This window comes from Balaenoptera acutorostrata, chromosome 7 (genome assembly GCF_949987535.1).
Source record: "Balaenoptera acutorostrata chromosome 7, mBalAcu1.1, whole genome shotgun sequence".
NCBI classification, from domain to species: Eukaryota; Metazoa; Chordata; class Mammalia; order Artiodactyla; family Balaenopteridae; genus Balaenoptera; species Balaenoptera acutorostrata.
The window spans coordinates 68,595,989-68,620,089 of record NC_080070.1 but is presented as its reverse complement, the minus strand read 5'-3'; the positions used below and the strand labels follow the sequence as shown (position 1 = coordinate 68,620,089).

Sequence of the window (24,101 nt, the reverse complement as noted above, 5' to 3'; positions counted from 1 at the left end):
GAAAAAGATTCATGTGCAAGTAGTTGATTTGGAAGGAAATCATTTGAGAGGCTCCAGAAAAAAAATAAGGAGTAAAAAAGGTAAGAGAAGGTATCTAAGACAGGAGAGCCAGAGACTCCAGCTTCCTTGAAGGTACTGTGAGAAGTAATCACAAATAATAGTAGTGAAGAACGGTGGGAGTGAAAGAGGAAGGAGGAAGAAACACAAGAATTTATTATTAAGGTAGATGGATGACTGGGCTCAATATCTCAGGACTTTTTAAGGAGTCTTAGATGCATCTCACAGCTGTCTCTCTGTCTACGTGAGAAAACAAATGAAGAAGCATTGATCCATTTACATAACACAAAACAGAGTGTGGTGGGAAAATAAATCTCTCTTGTAGTGAAATGGACCTGGGTTTATAGCTTGGTACTGCCTGCTTACTAGCTATACAGAATAGTTATTAAACCTTCCTGAGAGTTTTAACTTACATATTTAAAATAAGGGATAATAATACCTATTTTTTTTCTGGTAAAACCCAGATAGCTACTTCAGAGTTTTCCAACAATGAAAGATTCTTCCAAATGTAGATCTCAAATTATGTTTCCCTAAAAATAACAGAGGAAAATCTTCTACTTTGAGATTCAAACTTTTCTCTTGTGACACAAAACTTGAATTCGATTACTGAACAGAGCTATTAACTTTATTACTGGTTTAACCTTATATTGTTTTGATGGAAGCAGAAATGTAGAAGAAAGCATTGAAAAAATGATCCTAATTATATTTCATTAATTGTAATAGTACGAACTGGATTTATGAACCTTTTAACATCTTCTCCATGTGTATCGACTGGTAAATATAAACTTCAATAGTATTTCATTAATTATTTAAATATATTTGAATGACTTAATTTTAGAAAGCCAAATATAGTATTAAATATAGATAAATTAATATATCTATAAATTCTATAAAGGAAATATAGCTAAGAGGCCAAGGCATTTTGAGATTGGCTTTACAATAAGCTCTCCATCTATTCCTGATGCCTGTATACAAGATAAATAAAACCATGTAACTTTTCAGCAGGCTCTACAGAGCCTATGAATCATTATGAGTCACTTAGGAGTTTGTGAAATGCTTTCCCTCATTTTTGCCACTTTCTGGTAAGACAGAACATAAATCTGGCCCAAACTATAACATAATACAGACTTGATATATATACCTAAGAAGTCAGACATCAATTTTGATAGTTAAACAACACAGATATTTAATTACTAAATTATAATAAAACAAACTGTCAACAACAGAGTTCTTTAAATTCCTCATTCTCTTATTCTGCCCCTTTTAAATATGAAGGATTTCACTTATGTGCAAATAGATGTTCATCCATTTTATAAAAACTTACTGGCAAAGGAAAGAGAGTGAGATCAAAATTCTGTGAGTGTTAAGTCTTAGATGGTAGTTATTGCCTTTTCTGCATGTCACACTAGGGAGGAAAAGTCCACTCCCAAAGGGTACATCACCTTCACTCCACTGTCTCACTCATCCGGGAGATTTTGTAATATCACAAAGACCTTTGCTCCAGGGTAAAGCAGCTGTTCTGGGTGCTTGCCAACTGAATGATGGTCTAACAAAATCTGTCAGCAGAGGAAACACACCACATCCTCATACTCACGTTGTGGCTGCTTTCTCTTTCCCCTTTCAGCATACCCCTTGGGACACTGTCTTATACAGTAGGCCAAACGAGGGTGACATACGTGTGAACATATGGCACTGCCCTCCTGGGGTAATATACATGGAAGCATATGGTGCTGCCCTGTTACTCGTCAGCAAACACAGGAAGAACTCTGCCATATTTACCTTGTTGACTTTCCATATGCTTCTGAATTGTCCCTGCAAGTGGGGGATAATTTGCCCTCATTTTCCTCCAAAATTCTTTCTAGATATAAAGGAATGTTTCAGCTATGTAAAATTCAGTAAGTAGTCATCTAAATATATATGTTTCTAAAGAAGTAGATAACTATAATTATATATAGTCATATATACACATATATTTGATCATGTATATGTGTGTGGAGATATACATACACACACATATGTGATATGTATTGTGTGTACACACACAAGCCTAGAAGAAAAAAGTACCATTTAATTTTTGTATTTCATTTTTAAGCATTTTATTCTGACATATACTAAAAAATAATTTTCAGTTTGCTGCTCTTTTTCACAATTTTTTACATCCAGGTATTTTCATTCTATCTGACTAATTTACTCGTGCTGTATCCTTCTGATTTTAGTTTAGAAACAATTCTTCTAAGAAGCCTGATATCCTAAATTTAGAATAGATGACTCTCCTAGGGACTGCTGTAAGTCTCTGTTCTTTCTCACCACTGTACTCGTCGTTGCCTAAACATTTGACACTATTAACCACAGCGCACAATCATCATGGGGAACAGACCATATCTATCTTTTTTCACCATAGTGCTTCTCTCATGACTACCACGGGTCCAAACGAGATAGGTGATCAAAAAATACTGGGTGATTGCATGAAGGAATATATTCATATAGGTTAGAGATTATAAAGACCTGAACAAAGACAAGAGTAATAAACATAGGACATTTTGTAGAAAGCTTAGTATCTAGTAACTGTTTGGACATGGGGATTAATCAGAAAAGCAGAATCAAAAAGGAATCTGAGTTTTCTAGCTTATGATGATGAAGAAAGTAAATACAGAGAACTGTATTTTCCTTGTGGGGGTGGAGAGAGAAGAGAGGATAAAATTTCCCCTTTCTGCTGCCTCCAGTGACCAAACGTGCTCAATTTCTTTCTTTCCAGTATTTGGGATGAGTGCTACCGTGTTATTATAAGAAAAAAAAATTTGTGTCCCACCTCCCCATTTCCCACTGCTTTGATGATCTGTGGTCCCTAGTTGACATGATCCCATCTGAAGGCTATACCAATCCATCATCTGATGTTGACAAACCAAGTGTAACATCAACACCCTAAAGACTACACAAAGTTGAGACTCTCCACTGATGCATGCTTTTCTGTCTGTAGAGGGTATTATTGTTCTTACAACTTCATGGAGCTGTCCTAGAACATTACTCAGTACAATATCATTTTGGCTGCCAAGGAGCTCTCTTCTTTTGTTGCTGCTTTCACTCTGCTTTTTTTTTTTTTTTTTTTTTACAGGCCATTTATTATTTGTTGATTTCTCAAAAAAACTTTTCAGGTCAGGAGACAATATGATGATATATTCAAAATACTGAAAGAAAAAAACCTGTCAACCAAGAATACTATACCTGACAAAACTGCCTTTCAGAAATGGAGAGATAAAGACTTTCTGAAACAAACAAAAGCTGAGAGAGTTTATCATCACAAGACCTGCCTTACAAGAAATGCTAAAGAGATTTCTTCAAGTGGAAACAAAAAGATGGTAGTTAATACTGTAAAAGCATCTGAAGGTTGGTGTAAAACTCACTGGTAATGGTAAATATGTCAAAGTCAAAGTTAGATTCTCTAATATTGTACTGGTGCTGTATAACTTATCTACAGTTCTAGGTTAAAAGATAAAGAACAAATGAATTAAAAATAACCATAACTACAAAAATTCATTGTTGGATACACAGTATAAAAAATATGTAATTTGTGATATCAATAACCTAAAATATGAAGGGAGAGAAATAAAAGTGTAAAGTTTAAAAATGCTATAGATCTTAATGCTACTGAAGTAAAATAGGGTGCTATAAATATAACATATTTTATGTAAGCCTTTGGTAACCACAAAGGAAAAACCTGTGGTAATTAAAAAATTATAATAAAGAAGTCAAAGCCTGCAAATACAAAAGGTCATAAAATCAAAGAGGAAGGCAGCAAGATGAGAAGCAAGGAACAATGAACCTACAAAATAATCAGAAACAATTAAAATGACAATAGTAAATCCTTAATTATCAGTAATTACTTTAAATGTACATTGATTAAATTCTCCAATCAAAAGACACAGAATGGCTGAATGGATTAAAAAAAAAAAACATGATCCAATGATACGCTGCCTACAAGATAATCACTTTAGCTTTAAAGACACGCATGGACTGAGAATGAAGGGATGGAAAAAGATTAATCTAAGAAAAGAAAAGGAAGCAGTAGTAGCTACACTTATATCATACAAAATAGTCTTTAAACTAAAATTGCTCAAAAAAGACAAAAAAGTCACTATATAATGATAGAGGGCTCAATCCATAAAGAAGATATAACAACTGTAAATGCACCCAACATTGGAGCAACTAAATAGGTAAAGCAAATACAAATAAAACCAAAAGAGAAAATATATACCAATGCAATAATAATTGAAGACTTAATTCACTCTTAACCATGGATATATCATCCAGACAATAAGGAAACATCAAATTTGAACAATATAGAACAAATTAACCTAATAGACATAAAAAAAAATAAGTGATAAACTAACAAAAAAGAAACAGACTCATAGATAGAACAAACTAGTGGTTACCAGTGGGGAGAAGGGTGGGGAGAGTGGCAAGATATCGGAAGGGGATTAAGAGGTACAAACTACTAGATATAAAATAAGATACAAGGATGCAATGTACAGCACACGGAATGAAGCCCATATTTTACAATAACTATAAATTGAGTATAATCTATAAAATATTGAATCAGTATGCTGTATACCTGAAACTAATACATTGTAAATCAAATATACTTCAATTAAAAAAAAGGAAAGATCTTAAATAAACTAACTTTACACCTAAAGGAACTAGAAAAAGAAAAAGAAACTAAGCCCAAAGTTAACAGAAGAAAGAACATAATAAAGATTAAAGCAGAAATAAATTAGAGAATAGGAAAACAATAGAAAAGATTCACAAAACTAAGACTTGGTTTTCTGAAAAGAAAACAAAATTGACAGACCTTTAGCCAGACTAACCAAAAAAAGAAAGAAAACTAAAATCAGTAAAATTGTAAATGAAAGAGGAGACATTACAACTGATACCACAGAAATTCAAAGGATCAAAAGAGACTACTATAAACATCTATATGCCAACAAACTGGACAATCTGGAAGAAACAAATTCCTAGCAACATATAACATACCAAGGATGAATCAGAGAGAAATAGAAAATCTATGCAGAGCAGTAATGAGTAAGGAGATTGAATCAGTAATCAGAATCCTCCCAATGAAAAAGAGCTCAGGATTGGAAGTTTTCACTGGTGAATTCTGCCAAGTGTTTAGAGAATTAACACAAATACTTCTCAAACTCTTTCAAAAACTGAAGAGGAGGGATCACTCCCAAACTTATTTTATGAGGCCAACATTACCCTGATACCAAAGCCAGATAAGGATACTACAGGAAAACTACAGGCTAATATCCCTGATGCATATAGATGCAAAAACTCTCAAGAAAATAGTAGCAAACTGAATTCTCCAGTACACTGAAATGATAACATTCATTAAATTTATTCCTAGATATTTTATTCATCTTGTTGCAATTGAAAATGGGATGGTTTCCTTAATTTCTCTTTCTGCTAGTTTGTTGTTAGTGTATAGAAATGAAAGATTTTTGTATATTGATTTTGTACCCTGCAATTTTACTGTATTCATTTATTATTTCTAAGAGTTTTGGAGTGGAGTCTTTAGGGTTTTTTATATATAATATTGTGTACATTAAAAGCATCCCTGGGATACAAGAATGGTTCAACATATGCAAATCAATAAACACATCACAGTAATAGAATGAAAGACAAAAATCATATGATCATCTCAACAGATGCAGAAAAAGCATTTGACAAAATTTAACATCATGATAAAACATTTATGATAAAAACTCTGAACAGATTGGGTGTATAGGAATGTGCCTCAACATAAACAAGGACCATTTATGACAAGCCCACAGCTGACATCATACTAAACTGTAAAATATTGAAAGATTTCCCTCAAAGAAAAGGAGCTGGACAAGGGCATCCACTCTTGCCACTCTTGTTCAACGTAGCACTGAAAATCCTAGCCAGAGCAATCAGGTGAGAAAGTAAAATAAAAGGCATCAGTATTGGAAAGAAGAAGTAAAATTTTCTCTATTTACAGCTGTTATACTTTTATGTATAGAAGATCCCAAAGACTCCACCAAAAAGCTGTTAGATTTAATCAACAAATTCTGTAAAGTTGCACAATAAAAAAAAAAAATCAGTATGCAAAGAGACTGACATCAGCATCAAGGCAGTGTGAGATGCTTCCTCTACCTCCCCCTTTCAATCAACTACTAGTAAAACAGCCATAACTCAAGAAAAGTTCCTCTGTCAAACACACCAGGATGCTGCAGAAATCCACACCTGTACATCAGAAGGTGGGTGTACTGGAATACATAAAGGAGGCCAAACTGGGGGACAGCAGAGGTGGTGCCCATGATCCTGGCCTCCTGTCTGTGGTACCTGAGCCTGTACCCCCAGATAACCTAGTAGCAGCAGGGGAGGAAGTGCACACAACTCTGGTCTCTTAACCACAGTGGTGCCTGCAGCCTCAGGAAACAAGGCAGCAGTAGCAGCAGGACCCGCAACTCTGGCCACCCCGGCCTGTGGTGACACCTGCAACTCTAATAACCCTGGATGCAACAGAAATGCCTGTGACCTTAGCTCCACCCTGCACCCCCTATCGTGGTGGTTGTGCCTGTGATTCAGGCAACACTGGAAGGTGCTGCCATCTTGGTGCTCCTGACAATGATGCCAGCAACACTGGCAACAGCAAATCACCAGTGACCCCAGAGGTTCAAGCAGGGACAATGAGAGCTAGCATCACCTACTGCAAAACAAAAGAAAGGTCTCTAATTACTAACTTGTTATATTGTCAGAAGAAAGTAAAAAAAAAAAAAAAAAAAAAAAGCTTTACCTAAATAAGAAAGATGTTCACTACTTCAAATGAGCCAGTAGAGGAACGACACACCAAGAACCATGAAAAACAATGATAACATGGTGTCACAAAAAGAAAATGGAAATTCTCCAGAAACCAAAGTTAAAGTCATGGAAGATTATGATCTAACTGATAGAGAATTCAAAATAGCTGTTATGAAGAAACTCAGTAAGCTATAAGAAAACTCAGAAAGGCAGTTCAATGTGCTCAAGAATAAAATTAATGAGCAGAAAGAATACCTTGCCAAAGAGATTAAAACTCTAAAAAAATACAAACAAATTCTGGAGCTGAAGAACTCAATAAATGAGATGAAGAATACACTGGAAAACATTGGAAATAGAGCAGACCAAATGGAAGAGAGAATTAGTGAGCTCTAAGATATAAACCAAGAAATGATTCAGATAAAAGAGAGAGAACTAAAGATTTTTAAAAAATGAATGTATGAGAACTCTTCAACTCCATTAGGAAAGGCAATATAGGGACAGTGGGTATCCAAGAAGGAGAAGAGAAGGAAAAGGGAGCAGAAAGTTTATTTAAAGAAATGATAGCTGAGAACTTCCCAGGGGAAGGAATTGGATATACAATTCAACAAAGCTAAGAGAACAGCTAATTATCTCAAGGTAAAAAAGCTTCTCCAAGATACATTATATTAAAAGTGTCAAAAAAATTTTAGGGGCTTCCCTGGTGGCGCAGGGGTTAAGAATCCTCCTGCCAATGTAGGGGACATGGGTTTGAGCCCTGGTCCAGGAAGATCCCACATGCTGCGGAGCAACTAAGCCCGCGAGCCACAACTACTGAAGCCCATGCACCTAGAGCCCGTGCTCAAACAACCCAATCAAAAAATGGATAGAACTGAATAGACATTTCTCCAAAGAAGACATATAGATGGCCAAAAATCACATGAAAAGATGCTTAACATCACTAATTATTAGAGAAATGCAAATCAAAACGACAATGAGGTATCACTTCACACTGGTCAGAATGGCCAACATCAAAAAATCTTCAAACAATAAATGCTGGAGAGGGTGTGGAGAAAAGGGAACCCTCCTACACTGTTGGTGGGAATGTAAATTGGTGCAGCCACTATGGACGACAGTATGGAGGTTCCTTAAAAAAATAAAAATAGAGCTACCATATGATCCAGCAATCCCACTCCTGGGCATTTATCTGGAGAAAAACATGATTCAAAAGGATACATGCACCCCAGTGTTCAATGAAGTGCTGTTTACAATAGCCAAGACATGGAAGCAACCTAATTGTCCATCGACAGATGAATGAATAAAGAAGATATGATACATATATACAATGGAATATTACTCAGCCATTAAAAAGAATGAAATAATGCCATCTGTAACAACATGGACGGACCTGGAGATTATCATACTAAGTCAAGTAAGTCAGATGGAGAAAGAAAAATATCATATGATATCACTCATATGCAGAATCTAATTTTAAAAAGTTATACAAATGGGACTTCCTTAGTGGGGCAGTGGTTAAGAATTCGCCTGCCAATGCAGGGGACATGAATTCGAGCCCTGGTTCAGGAAGATCCCACATGCCGCGGAGCAACTAAGCCCATGCACCACAACTGTTGAAGCTTGCTCGCTTAGAGCCTGTGCTCCACAACAAGAGAAGCCACCACAATGAGAAGCCCGAGCGCCCCAGCAAAGAGTAGCTCCTGCTCACCACAGCTAGAGAAAGCCCATGCTCAGCAATGAACACCCAACGCAGCCAAAAATAAATAAATAAAAATAAATAATTTTATTAAAAAAATTTTTGTTTTAAAGGCAGGCCGAGGAAAAAAAGACAGTAACCTGCAAAGGAACTCCCATTAGGCTATCAGCAGGTTTCTCAGGAGAAACTCTATAGGTTAGGAGAGAGTAAAATGACATACTCAAAATATTGAAAGATAGAAAATGTCAGCCAAGAACATGCTATTTGGCAATGTTATCTTGCAGATATGAAGGAGAAATAAAGGCTTTCCCAGACAAACAAAAGCTGAGGGAGTTCGTCAACACTAGACCTCCCTTATAAGAAATACTAAAAGAAGCTCTTCTACCTGAAATGAAAAGGTAAAAACGCACAAAACTTTAAGATGATAAATAGACAAAAAGAATCAGAAAATTGCAAGTCTATATCAGAATAGGTTGTTAAACACGTAGTTATAGCATAAAGGTTAAAGAGGAAAAAAGCAGTAAAAATAACTATAGCTATTGATATTTTAATTTGGTAACTCACAACATAAATAGGGATAATTTGAGACAACAAAAACATAAAAGGGGAAGAGGAATAAGATAGAACCCATATAAGCAAATGAAGATAAGATGCTATCTGCAGAAAAAGGATAATTTTATCTGTGAGACGTTTTATACACAAAACATAAATCTAGAGCAGAGACTAAAAACATAACAAAGTAAATTAAGAAAAACATCAGAGGAAACCAATAAACGAAAATGGCAGACAGAAACACAAGGAAAAAGAAATGAAAGAGATACAGAGCAACCACAATGGCAGTACTAAGTCTTCATTTATCCGTAATCATCCTAAATATAAATGGAGTGGATTCACCAATCAAAGGACAGAGTGGCTGAATGGATTAAAAGATAAGACCCTAATTATATGCTGCCTCCAGGAGACTCAGCTCCAAAGAGAAACATAGGCTAAAAGTGAAGAGATGGAAGATGATACTCCAAGCAAATAGAAGCCAAAAGAAATCAGGTGTAGCTATAGTCATATCAGACAAAAGAGACTTCAAGCCAATAAAGGTAAGGAGCAAAGATAGACAATATGTAACGATAAAGGGGAAAATCCATCAGGAAGACGTAACATTTATTAATATATACGCACCTAACTTAGGAGTACCAAAACATATAAAACAATTATTAAAAGATCTAAAGGGAGAAATTGACAGCAATACAGTAATAATAGGGGACTTTAACCCCCACTTACATCAATGAATAGGTCATCCAGACAGAAAGTCAACAAGGAAACACTGGCATTAAATGAAACATTAGACCAAATGGACTTAATAGACTTAAATAGAACATTCCATCTGAACACAGAATCCACATTCTTCTCAAATGCACATGGAACATTTTTAAGGATAGACCATATGTTGGGGTACAAAATAAGTCTCAATAAATTTAAGGAAATTGAAATCATATCAAGCATCTTTTCTGATCATAATAGTATAAAAATAGAAATCAGCTACAAGAAGAAAGCTGGAAAAATCAGAAATATCTGAAGACTAAAAGATATGTCACTGAATAACTACTGGGTCAACAAAGAAATCAAACGAGAAATCCAAAATACCTGAAGAAAAACAAAAATGAAATATGACATACCAAAATCTATGGGATGCAGCAAAGCAGTACTAAGAGGGAAGTTTATAGCAGTACAGGCCCACCTCAAAAAACAAGAAAAATCTCAGATAAACAATCTAATCTCACACCTCAAGGAACTAGAAAAAGAAGAACAAACGAAGCCCAAAGTCAGTAGAGGGAAAGAAAGAAAAAACAATCAGAGTTGAAATAAATGAAATAGAGACTAAAAAAAAAAAAAAAGAAAAAGATCAATGAAACTAAGAACTCATTCGTTGAAAAAATAAAATGGACAAACCTTTAGTTAGACTCACTAAGAAAAAAAAGAGAGAAGGCTCAGGTAAAATCAGAAAGGAGATAAGAGAAATTACAATGTAATTTCTTACAAGGAATTATAAGAGAATGCTATGAACAGCTATACACCAATAAATTGGACAATCTAGAAGAAATGGGAAATTCTTAGAATAATACAACCTTTCCAGACTGAATTGTGAAGAAACAGAAAATCTGAACAGACTGATCACTAGTAAGGAAAATTAAAAACAGTAATCAAAAATATTCCAAAAACTGAAGTTCAGGACCAGAAAACTTCACAGGTGAATTCTACCAAACATTCAAAGAAGATTTAGTACCTACCCTTCTCAGACCCTTCTAAAAACTGAAGAGGAAGGAATCCTTCCTAACTCATTTTACAAGGCCAACATTACCATGATACCAAAACCAGACAATGAAAACACGCAAAAAAGAAATTACAGGCCAATATCTCTGATGAAAATAGATACAAAAATCTGCAACAAAATTTTAGCAGACCAAATATAACAATACACTATAAGCACCATAAATCATGATCAAGTGGGATTAATCCAGGGATGCAAGTATGGTTCATCATCTGAAAATCAACATAATACACCACCTTAATAAGACAAAAGATAAAAATCATATAATCATCTCAAAAGATGCAGAAAGAGCATTTGACAAGATTCAATACACATTTATGATAAAAAAAACTTTCAATAAAATGTATATAGAAGGAATATAATAATGGCCATATATGACAAACCCACAGCTAACATTATACTCAACAGTGAAAAAAAGAAAGTTATCCCTCTAAGATCAGGAGCAAGACAAGGATGCCCACTCTCACCACTCTTATTCAACATAGTATTGGAAGTCCTAGCCAGAGCAATTAGGCAAGAAAAACATAAAAGGCTTCCAAATTGGAAAGGAAGAAATAAACTGTCACGATTTGTATATGACATGACATTATACATAGAAAATCCTAAAGACTTTACTCAAAACTCTTAGAAATAATAAGTGAATACAGTAAAGTTTCAGGGTAAAAAATTGATGTACAAAAATCTTTTGCATTTCTATACACTAACAACAAAAGCAGAAAGAGAAATTAAGAAAACCATCCCATTTTCAATTGCAGCAAAGTGAATAAACTACCTAGGAATACATTTAATGAAGGAGGTGAATAGCCTGTATACTAAAAGTTATAAGACATTCTTGAAAGAAATTGAAGAAGACACAAAGAAACAGAAAGATGTTTCATGCTTACTGATTATAAAAACTATTGTTAAAAAGTACATATTACCTAAAACAATCCACAGATGCAATGCAATCCCTCTCAAAATGCCAATGACATTTTCCACAGAAATAGAACAAATAATTATAAAATTTGTATGGAAACACAAAGGAATCCTGAAATAAAACCAGAAATCCAGAAATAAAAGGAATCCAGAAATAAAATCCTGAAATAGAAGGACAGCCAAAGCAATCCTGAAATAAAAGAACACTACCTGATTTCAACTTATACCAAAGCTATAGTAATCAAAACAACAATGTATTGGCAGAAAAACAGACACATAGATCAATGGAACAGAATGGAGAGCCCAGAAATAAACCCACACATATATGGACAATTAATTTATGACAAAGAAGCAAAGAACATATAATGTGGAAAGGACAGTATTTTCAATAAATGGTGTTGGGAAAACTGGACAGCCCTGTCTTACACCACTCACAAAAACTAACTTGAAATGGATTAAAGACTTAAAACTCCTAGAAGAAAATGTAGAGAAAATGTTCCTTGACATGGGTCTTAGAAATGATTCTTGGATATGACACCAAAAGCAAAAGCAACAAAATCAAAAATAAAAATGTAGATTGGGTCAAACTAAAAAGCTTCTTTACAGGAATAAAGTCAACAAAATGAAAAGACAAGCAGTGACATAGGAGAAATTATTTGCAAACCACAAATCAGATAAGGGGTTAATATCCAAAATATAAAACAAACTCATGTAATTCAATATCAGAAAACCACACAATCCAATTAAAAATGTTTAGAGGAACTGAATAGATATTTTTCCAAAGAAAACTTTCAAATGGGCAACAGATACATGTAAAGATGTTCACCATCACTAATCATCAGGGAAAAGCAAATCAAAAGCACAATGAGATATCGCCTCACAACTTTTAGAATTGCTATCACTAAAAAGATAAGAAATAACAAATGCTGGTGAGGTTGTGGAGAAAAGGGAACCCTTGTGCACCATTAGTGGGTATGTATATTGGTACAGCCTCTATGGAAATACGATGTGTGGAGGTTTCTCAAAAACTTAAAAATGGAACTACCATATGATCCAGAAGTTCCACTTGTGAGTATATATCTGAAGGAAACAAAATCAATACACCAAAGAGGTATCTGCATTTTCATTTTCATTCTGGCATTATTTACAATAGCCAAGACATGGAAACAACCTAAATGTCCATCGTTGGATGCATAAAGAAAGAAAATGTCACACACACAGACACACACAAATAGCTTGTTAGCCATAAAAAAATAAGGAAATCCTGCCATTTGCGAGGACAAGGATGGACCTTAAGGGCATTATGCTATGCTGTTAAGCAGAGAAACACAAATACGGCATGATCCCATTTACCTGTGAAATCTAAACAAACCAAACTCAGAAACAGAGATCAAATTTGTGGCCACCAGAGGCAGTGGGGGTGATGGGGGGCCGGGGGAGATTCGGTGAAGGTGGTTAAAAGGTACATAATATAATAAATAAGTTCTAAGCTTGTAATGTACAACATGATGACTATAGCTAACAATACTTTTTTGGACATTTGAAGGTTGCTATGAGAGTAGATCTGAAAAATTCTCATCATAAGATAAAAAAATTTTGTAACTGTGTGAGGTGATGGATGTTAGCTAAACTTACTGTGGTAATCAATTCACTGTATATACAGATATCAAATCACTACGTTATAGAACTTGAACTTACACAATGTTATGTCAGTTATATCTCAATAAACCTGGAAAAAATTTTTAAGAAGAAAATCTTTATCTTTTATTAAATCATTTAGATCCTTTTAACTTAATGTAATTATTGATACACCTGGGTTAAAACTACCATCTTGCTATTATTTACTTTTGGAACCATATGGTCTTTTTTACTTTTCATGTTTGTCTTTGTCTGTTGGATGAGTTATTTTTTTAAATGATATACAACTTCACTTTTAATACAGGGACATTACTATAGCATACTTTCTTTTCCTTCTTCCTATACTTAGTGCTATTGCTGTCATACATTTTATTTTTTTGTATTTATAAACCCAACAAGACATTGTCATACTTTTAAATAAACTTTTAATTTTAGAACAGTTTTAGATTTACAAAAGTATTGTGATGATAGAACAGAGTTCCCATATAACTCAAATCTAGTCACCCTGTTATTAATATATTAGTATGGTACTTTTGTCACAATGTGCTTTAAATGGGATGTGTCTAATATTTTTATCATAATTAGAAAGAGGTAATATGTTTTTGGGAAAAGTCCCCAGAGATAAAGTGTCATTCTTATTACATAATATCAAGGGTTCATAGCATCAATATAACTTACTTCTGTTGATGCTAACCTTGATTGCCACACTTGAGAAGTGATTTTCAGGTGTCTCCACTGTAAAGCTACTTTTTTTCCTTCCTTTCCATACTGTGCTCTTTAGAAGGAAAACACTATGTGCAGCCCAAACTTCAGCAGTGGGGAATTATGCTTCACCTCCTTGAAGGTGATTATATGAAATTCTTCTGCTGGAAAATTTGCCTCACCCATATACTTATTCTACATTTACTATTTATCCAATAATTTATATCAGTACAGACTTATAGATATTTCATACTTTGGGCTATAAATCTAATACTACTTTATATATTTTGTTGATAAATGGTTCCACTTTTGACCACTCATAGCTCTCTCAGTTGGCTCCTGTATCCCTTTGATACATCCCCATAATTGTGGTTCTGATTTTTTATTTTTTAGCACTTTCTTATTTTCTGGCTTATGCTGTATATTTCCTATCCTAATCCTAGAATCAGTTATTTTTCTAGTAAGTTCTATTTTTTTACATTGGAGAATAGCAATAGAAAGTAAGATCTGGGCACTAGGTGTGCTTCTTGCTACTGGGTGTCATTGCTTCTAGGTCCTTTCAGCTGACAGATGAGGGAGATATGTATTCATATGTATACTAACCCACATATATGCACGTGTTAATTGTTCCTCGTATTCAACTAAGTCCCTTGATGCTGGATGATGAAAATTTAAATGACACATAAGTAACTCTGGAAATTGGTTGCCTAAGACTCATCAGTAATTGTTCTTTCCACAGAAATTGTTTGATCAATTAGCATCATGGAATTTTACCCTACGCATATTCATTTTGGTATTTGATTAAAAATTTAATGAGACCCCATAAAGGTTTCTAGAACTTTTCTCTGTTTAGTTGTGCTCTCTTTGGTATTCCGCTCTTAAAATTCTAGTCCCAAAATCTAGCCAACCCTGTCCAAACTACAGTATGTCTCCTGAACTACTCAAGAGTGTTCTTCTCTGATTGGGTTCCAATCTTGAAGCAGGAGTTTAGAAATTGCCACCATGCATAAAGCCGGGGTGAGCATATGGCTTGCATCATTTGTTTACCTTTTCTTAGCGATCATATACTATGCTGCCCTTTGTACACTCTGAAGTATTGAAAACTTTTTATAGCTTTCTAGATGTTTATGGCAGGAAACCTGTTATCCCTCACTACCTGGGAGTAAAGTTTTGACTTTTCAAAAACTGCTTCCTCAAAAGAATAGATCAATTAGAATTTTTAATGAACTTTTCCAACCTAGCATTATTGAAATATCCTAATGATTCCTGAGATTTAGTAGATGTTTCACAATGGAAACTTTGACCAAGTACATTTGGGAAACCCTGGATTAAGCCAGATTTTAAAATTCCTTTATAATTAATTCTTTTTAGATTAGATCTCCAAAGTGAGTCTGCAGAATGCATTATTTTCACACCTATTTAACCGGGGAACATTATCTATATAATGGGAAATCTCATGGTATCAGTATTTAGCAGACATAAGATGGGTAACCATGTCCCATTGCATGGTGAGTCAAAGAAAAAGTTTTCTCAGATTACAAAGATGTGACTTCAGTAATTGAAAATTAATCTTAAGAGAATATTTACTAAAAGCACTTTAAAATTTTATTGCTGTTCCTGCAAGGAAATTTTTAATAATCAATGGTGTTTTATTGCCTTGTTTTTTTCCATTGTACATGCCACTTTTCATGTACCGAAGTCATAGATTTCTGTATTCTTTTTTCCCCCTCTTTCACCTTCTCTAATTTATTTTTCTAACTTGAATAGGCAAATCCATTCATTTTTCTGAACTCTGTCTTCATCTCTCTGCAAAACTGAAGACCCTATTTTGATTAAGCCTGCTGCTTTGACTGTTTTCTTTCTCTTTTCATTCTCCTTTGTGTTGAGCAATTAGACTCCACATGCTTTTTTTTTTTTTGACCCTAAGATGGTATCTTTCACTTGATGTATTCAAGTATCAAGCAACTTAAATACTACTTAGATATACATTTATCACAGGGATTTGACAGCTCACTATCTCCTCAGTGGCCTTTCCATACTCTCAGATACAATACTCTGTGAAAGTACTATATCTACCAGAATACTGTTTCACATTTATATTCATTTATTCTTGGCCCTAGAGCTAACTTAGTTGACTCCAAATGGCTTAGTATCTCTTTAACATACAACTCTATCCTTTTAGATAGTCACTTCATTTCCAAATAATACTTAAGTGGTCTTTATCCTTGGCCTGCTGACTGGTATAACTGCAAAAAACAGCCAGAGAATATCACAATTTTCTCTGGCAAGTTCTTTTGAAATAAATGACCAAGTGGCTGCATATCTAAAAGCTCACAGAGTATTCTTTTGTTGCTCATGTCTGAATAACTATTCAACACATCTATTCCCAAGGTCCTTATAATCATGGTTCCAAAAACTGCACATGTAGTTCTTACTGACTTTGCCTTTGCCTTTGATTCTTACAATGGAATTGCTCTTTACTGGATTGTCCCTGAGCTCAATTACAAACAATACTGAGTTTATTTTGGGCACACCTGGGTTCCCCAATTCTCATTCTAGTTCTCCTACTGTGAAGTACAGCCTTCTCTCTCTCTCTCTGTCCACTTTTTGTTCTTCATTATCCATCATAATCTCCTCTCTGGAAAGCAGCCCTCCTGCCATTCATAAAAAAAGGATAGGGGGCTTCCCTGGTGGCGCAGTGGTTGAGAATCTGCCTGCCAATGCAGGGGACACGGGTTCGAGCCCTGGTCTGGGAAGATCCCACATGCCACGGAGCAACTACGCCCGTAAGCCACAACTACTGAGCCTGCGCGTCTGGAGCCTGTGCTCCACAACAAGAGAGGCCGCGATAGTGAGAGGCCCGCGCACCGCGATGAAGAGTGGCCCCCACTTGCCGCAACTAGACAAAGCCCTCGCACAGAAACGAAGACCCAATACAGCCAATAAATAAATAAATAAATAAATAAATAAAAAAGCAACCCTATTAAAAAAAAAAAGGATAGGTAATTCAATGTGTTAGACATATTGGGGGCTCTTGAATTTAAAGCAATGTTATATAATAGTGGTTCTAGTCATACAATAAATGGTTTTGTTCTATGCCATAGGAGTTGTAGTTCAAGTGGAATCAGTGGTAGAAAAGGTGTGGCAAAGGTGGGGCTGCTGACTACCCTGATAAACACATCAGCTCCTGAGCAAACATATCTCTGATTCCAAGTAGTTTGGTGCTCTACTTGCCTAAAAAGGCTGAGAAGATACCTCTTTTTCCATTCCATGGCTCTCTTTCTATTCACTGTGACAATGCCAAAATTCTAGTGAGAACACTTTATTACGTAAGAAATAAGCTATTGTTGTTAAGAGCACAGATTCTGGAATCAGCTGACCTGAGTTTCTGCTATGACTTTACTCTTCACCAGATGCATATTCTTTGGCAACATATTTAACTTTTCTAAGTTGCAGTTTCCTCATCCCAAAATGGATAAATTACTTGAAATGTCCCATAGAGTTCTCTCAAAATTTAATGTGATAATTCACGTAAAGCAGTTAGCATAAAGCCTCACAATATATGCTTAACACATCATAGTTATTATTCTTATTCTTTCTTATTCATATATTGATGGTAATAATCTCTTCTACTTTCTTTTGAAAAATGAATTCCAAGTCTTCAGCACTGGGTAGGCTTTGACTAATTCCCATCAATAGGAGAAATCAGAGCTAAATTTTTGCCCTGTGTATTTTCTTCTTCACACTATGATGTTATCAGTTCTATTATTGATAACACCTAAATCTGTGCTCCGCCTTACTGTAAAATGGACTAGTCACAATATGGATGTGATGTCAAGGGCACCATGGAATCTCATTCCAAAATTATTGTTGTTGCCCAACCAGAAACTTGATGTCTAAAAGACCACACTAATAGATGCATAGATTTATAAAAGTTTCAGGTTGCAAGAAATGTCCAAATCCTTAAGGGATTTCAACCCTAGAGGGAAGAAGAGACTTGGTTAAGTGATAAAACTAGTTAGTGTCTGTGTTTGACTAGAAAACAGATGTCATGAATCTAGTTCAGCATCATTTTTGGCATGCTATTCTTTTGCTCAAGGTTTATCAATGTATGTTTCTCGGGTGTTGGGAAAGAGGGCATTTCATTGTTATTCATTCTTTCCCTGTTGGAGGGAAGCCAGGAACCAGGGAGGGATGCCAAAATCTAAGACTTAAACAATTTAGAATACTAATAACAAAGAGAGTCAATCTTACAATTTGCCTAAACCCTCTCCTATTTGTGGTCTTCTTTTTTCTTACTTCTTGTTTCTTAGCACTCTTTTGCTCCCTCCATGTTGCCTACACGTTGCTCCTCAAACACGTATCCCTTTTCATGACATAATAATTTATTGCTGTATGACCTTTTGTTTTGGTCTTGATATATTTTTCCTTAATCATTTCCCCATTCCCCACTCCTTTCATGAAAGTAGCTATATCTTTTGTTTCTTTGATTGAGGCTGTTAGGGTGGGATGGGACTTGGTGTGCTTTGTTTGTGTTTATGTATGTGGACGTATGGAAATGGGAGGAAATTGTTTTACCGACACCTTCAGGAAAATTTGCCTACAGGGAGCTAATCTTCCTATTTATTTTCAAAGAATAAGTTCAGTGAAGGAACTATTCAAAGGAAAGGGGGTAGAAAAAGTGAATGACACCCCATACTATTTTATCTTAATTGTTCATGTTGGGTAATTTCTATTGTCCTTTCTGTAAGTTTACCAATCCTTTCCTCTATTCTCTTTATTCTGCTATTTAGGTCATCCATTGTGTTTCTTGTTTTGTGTGTGTGTGTGTTTTTCAATGCTAAAATTTCTGTTTAGTTCTTCTTTACATCTCCAATTTCTTTGCTGAAACTTTCCATTCCTCAGTTGTTTTGTGGATGTTTGATTGCTCATTAATGTATTTTTATGATGGCTGTGTTAAAATCTTTGTCAGATAATTCCAAAAATCTATGTCATCATGACATTGGTATATATTATTGTCTTTTCTTACTCAAGTTATGATTTTCCTGATTCTTGGTGTGATAACTGATTTTTGATTGTATCATGGGGGCATTTTGGTTATCTTGTTGGGAGAATTTGGGTCTTCTGTTTACGATGCTTCTGACACTACACCGATGAAAGAAGGGAGGCGCCACCTCATTACTGCTAGATAGGAGTGGAAATTCAGGTTTCCCACTTGCCCTCTGTTGATACCATGTGGGGAATGAGGCATTTCATTATTACTTCTCACATGGCTCCACTGGCAAGGGGGAATCTCATTACTGCCGGACAGAGATAAAAGATCTATCTTTCCACTTGGCCTTCTCTGACACCATTTTTTTCGGGCAAAAACAAAAGGTCCGTCACCACATTTGAGGAAGGTTAGAAGTCTAGGATTTCCATTTCTCCTTTGCTGGCAGATATGGGGTTGGGGGCTAGTTTTTTCTATGGTGTTGCCCAGAGTAGGGCAGTATTTGTCAAAAAGTATTCTATCTTGCTAAGCTGCCTCTTTCCTGGTTCTTCGGCTAGAAAGATCAGGCTTTATTGGGTTTCCTTTTTGTTTTTCTCTGTTAGTGTTTCTGAATTGCCAGCCTCTTGAACACCCAGTTCAGATTATATACGGTCAAAAAGAAAATCTAGAGAACTACTATGTCATTCCCTGGGTCCCAAGTTCCCTAGCCAGTCTTCTGCCTTCTCTCCAATTTTCAGACTTTTCTTATGTTTGTTTGGTTTATGTATGATGTCCAGGGCTTTTAGCTCTCCTTAACTAGAGGTGGAATAGGGAGAAGTGTATTTACTGCATCTTGTCTGGAACTGGAGTTCCCCCTGCCTATTTTTGTGCAATGTATAAATTAACAATTGCTTTTACATTTCAAAATACTTTTTAAAAATCAAAAGAACAATACTTTATGATATAGAAAATTATGTGAAATTGAAATGTCAATATCTGTAATTAAACATGTGTTGGAACACAGCCCTGCTCATTCATTGTGTATAATGGCTGCTTTCATGCTACAACAGCAGAGTTGAGTACTTGTGATACAACAGAGATTTTATGGCCTACAAAGCCCCAAATATCTACTATTTGGATATTTATAGTAAAAGTTTACTGATCCATCATCTTTATTTTTCCCCTTGCCTCATCAAAAAATGTACCTCAGCATTTACTCATTTCTTTTCTCCCCGTCACACTCCTACATTAATACTGTATATGTGAGAAAATCACCACACAGAGCTTCCCTCCAGTCAATCCCTGCGTTAGTGCCCCTAGCCCTCCATTTCAGTCTATAATTTCTCACCAGGCTTTCCACTCCAATATTCAGGTAGGGCTCAATAACCTCTTTCCCGCCAAAAAACCAAAAACCTCCAAACTACTAAAAATTGAACTAAATATAATAATGGTTTCCAAATTATTAGACTTCAGGCAATGAAGGACAATGATTCCTGCAAGATGGGCAACAAATATGGTGATTCCCATGACTTCTCAAACTACTGCTTGGGGAAGCTTTCAGGTCACAGAAAAAGCAAGGAGAACCAAGGAGGAGCCCAGGAGTTTCCCTGAGCTGTGGAGACAGAGCTCAGACTCCAGCAGGCTGATATAACTACAGTTTATGGGACAGAATACCAGAGAGGAAAGTGTTGCACAGAAGTAAAGCTCAGAAGACTTGTAGAGGGTCCTCTTGAGTACTTAGCTGAAAGCTGATCAGTACATGCCTTAGAGGAAACTACACTAATCTAGAAAGTAAAGCAATCAAAAAGTATTAGAAGGGACAATCTGCATTGCTCACGTAGGACTAGGAATAGTACCCTTTGCCACCAGCCAAACCAACCAAAAAAATTTTAAATTTAGGGGGTACTGGGTACAGTACTCAGCAAGATCATGTATCAGCAATAGGGGAAAATTAACCTTAAGCTAAATGCTGTTTGTGTTCATTCTTAAAAAAAAAAGAAAGAAAGAAAAAGTAAAAATACCAGAACAAAGTATTTCTTCATAAGAACCCCATCACACAAAAAAGTTCAAGGATATTTAGAGGAAAACAAAATTAGAAAGCACTCAACAAGATAAAATTCAAAATGTCTGACACCAAACGTTTTAAAAAAGGGAAATACAGCTTACCATGGGGAAAAAATATCAATTAAAAAAAGCAAATCAATAAAAACAAATCAACTATTGACACTTGAAATAAAAATTATGAAAGGAGTCAGACAAAAAAAAGGTATGTACTATTTGATTTCATTACTATACAATTTTAGAAAACATAAGATAATCTCTAGTGAAAAGCAGATCAGTCATTTCCCGTGTACTGGGGCTGGGGCAGTGGGACAGGAGAGAGGCATTACCAATGGGCGTGAGGAGATTTTTGAGAGTGATGTTCGTTGACTTGATTGTGTTGATGTGTACATGAGTGTATACATACATCAAAACATAGCAAACTGCATGCTTTAAATACGTGCAGTTCAGTCTTTTTCAATTATACTTCAATAAAGATTTTTTTGAAAAGCAAGAAAGGCAATTGGAAATGGCAACCAATTCAGAACATAAAAAAGGGCACAAAAGTAACGATGCATTTTTCCTGAAAATTGCAGGGATTCCATCTATATGCACTGAGGAACGTTGTAGTGTTGTTTAAGGTTGCCTCACAAAATAACAGGAGCATTTTTTGTTCACTAAATCTGGCAATCCTACCTGTGGGCCTGTGCCTACCTCATCAGGTGGAAATGGACTTCTCGGTTAACTCCAGTAGAGCACTAATGTCCGTTTATGAATATGTATCATATTAGTAAATCATAGTATTAGTTTATTTTAGTGTGTTAATAGTAGATAGCACTTCTGAGTAAGTGAAGAGTAGAGGGCTATGGAATTATGTGTCATTGAGCTGTAAGAACTAAATAAAGGTCTGGTAAACAAAAGTTTACAGGGCATTAGGAAGTCCCAACTAGACCTTATACCATCCTTTTAAAATCTCCTCTCTACAGAGCAGTGGTTAAAAAACTGATCTGGAGTAAAAACAGCATTCAAATCCCAGATCCTATACTTACTAGCTGTGTGATGTGGGGGAATGTTATATAGTCTCTGGGTCTCAATGCCCCCTCTCCATATAGACTGGGTACCAGAATATCATGTTATATGTTTTGTTGGGGTTAACACTGATGGTATTTAAGTGTTTAGTCGGTGTCTGAACATAGCAAATATTGAATGTGTGACAGTTTTAAAAAATTATTCCAACACAAATAATATGCCAAAGTAATATTTGTGATGCCTCAGTAATGGCATACACAGCAGAATCTTTGACAAGCATTTTTCTCATTTACTATTTTCTTACTTGTCATTTTCATTACAAATTAACGGAATTCTTTCTTGTACAGCAATACACAGAAGTTGTCTTGAACACTAGAGCACAAAAAAGGATTATTTACTACAAAGAAATAGAAATTTGTCCCAAATGGTGACAATTAGATAATTTTATCTTGTATGTTTTTGCTAATTAATTTGCCAATTAAATCTATTTACTAAAGCTTTCTAACGTAACCTATATGTAGTGTTTTGAAGAGAAAAAACTATACACAAATGTATGTATTTGGCATTGGTGATTTTTTTTCTATTTAGCCCTTAGATTCTTATCTTTTGTAGGTATTTTTAGTGATTAAAGTGATGACCTCAGTGGAAGCTGAAAAATTAAATAATTCCTAAGAATTGTGCCTTTTTACCTTTGGTTCACTTTTTATTCTCCTATTTCTATTAAAACAACAAACAAAAATGTCTAACTATATCTTTATTAAGTGAACTAAGTTTATAAATATTGTCTGCCAAATTAATCTCGTTAATGATTCAAATATTTTGAGATTTCAGGAGTGTTTTTGAATATCCACTAAGAGGTAAAAAAAAGTCATCATTTAATAGCATACCACTGGGATCACAATCTTAAAGTTTAGGTTCAGGTATATCCAAGTAAGCAAACACAAAATAGGCTTGAATTTCATGATGGAATAATCATCCTCACCTCACTGTGACCTTGCCAGATTTTCATTTATTTGCCATAACAACAATGTCAAGTATGCATAGAGCTATTTATATTATGAAAAGGCATGGTCACCATGAACTCGATGGTCTTTAGTTGTTATTAAGGATTTAACATATGCTCTAACCAGTTAGCAGTGATAATTGTCATTAAACCCAAATGTTATTGGATTGCTATACGACTATTCTTAAGAAATCCTCAAATCGTATATAAATTTGAGTGAACGTTATTCAAAACATGAAACAAAACAACAGCACGTTAGATGATAAACAACCTCAGTAAAGCACTGATGTCATAGGTTATAGGTCATCCTGTTATATAAAGCATCTTTTCCCCTTTAGCTAAGAAAAAAAGAGGGAGTGATGTTGATTTTTTTCCAAAATCACCAAATGTGAAAACTTAATATCATCATAATTTATTATGGATAAGTGTGCAGACACTGTGCAGGTAAATATTTTGAAAATCTAAAGTTTCTAAAATTCTAAAATGCTTAAAAATAGTTTATAAAATACATTTTAAAATGTACAGCATAATTATATGTAAGAATAAGCAAGCTAACCTCAAAAACACCAAAATATTTTCTGTTTACTGACTTTGCTGCATTTAAATCTCTCAAATTTATAGTGCGATATCATGTAGCGTGGCACTGCATAGCTTTATGCATAAATATACATGCATACACATATATATGTATACATATATATCTTTCACAACTAAATTTCCTTACTGACTAAGGAATAGATTATTTTATTTGAAATGTGTCTCAACTTAAGTGTTTGTGTTTTCAGTTACTCTTACTAAGAGTTTAAATATATGTATACACACAAATATAAAATATATAATTATATATGAATAATGTTATATTAATTATGTATTATAATTTATGATACATATTAAAAGATACTTAAAAATTACATAG

At 34.9% G+C, this 24,101-nt stretch overlaps 1 long non-coding RNA gene across 1 annotated transcript in view; it reads right to left on the bottom strand.

Annotated features, from left to right (window-relative positions):
- LOC103010214 (uncharacterized) overlaps positions 1–24,101 on the bottom strand; it is a 149,906-nt gene that overhangs the window by 52,399 nt on the left and 73,406 nt on the right. The gene's annotated exons all lie outside the window — the stretch shown is intronic.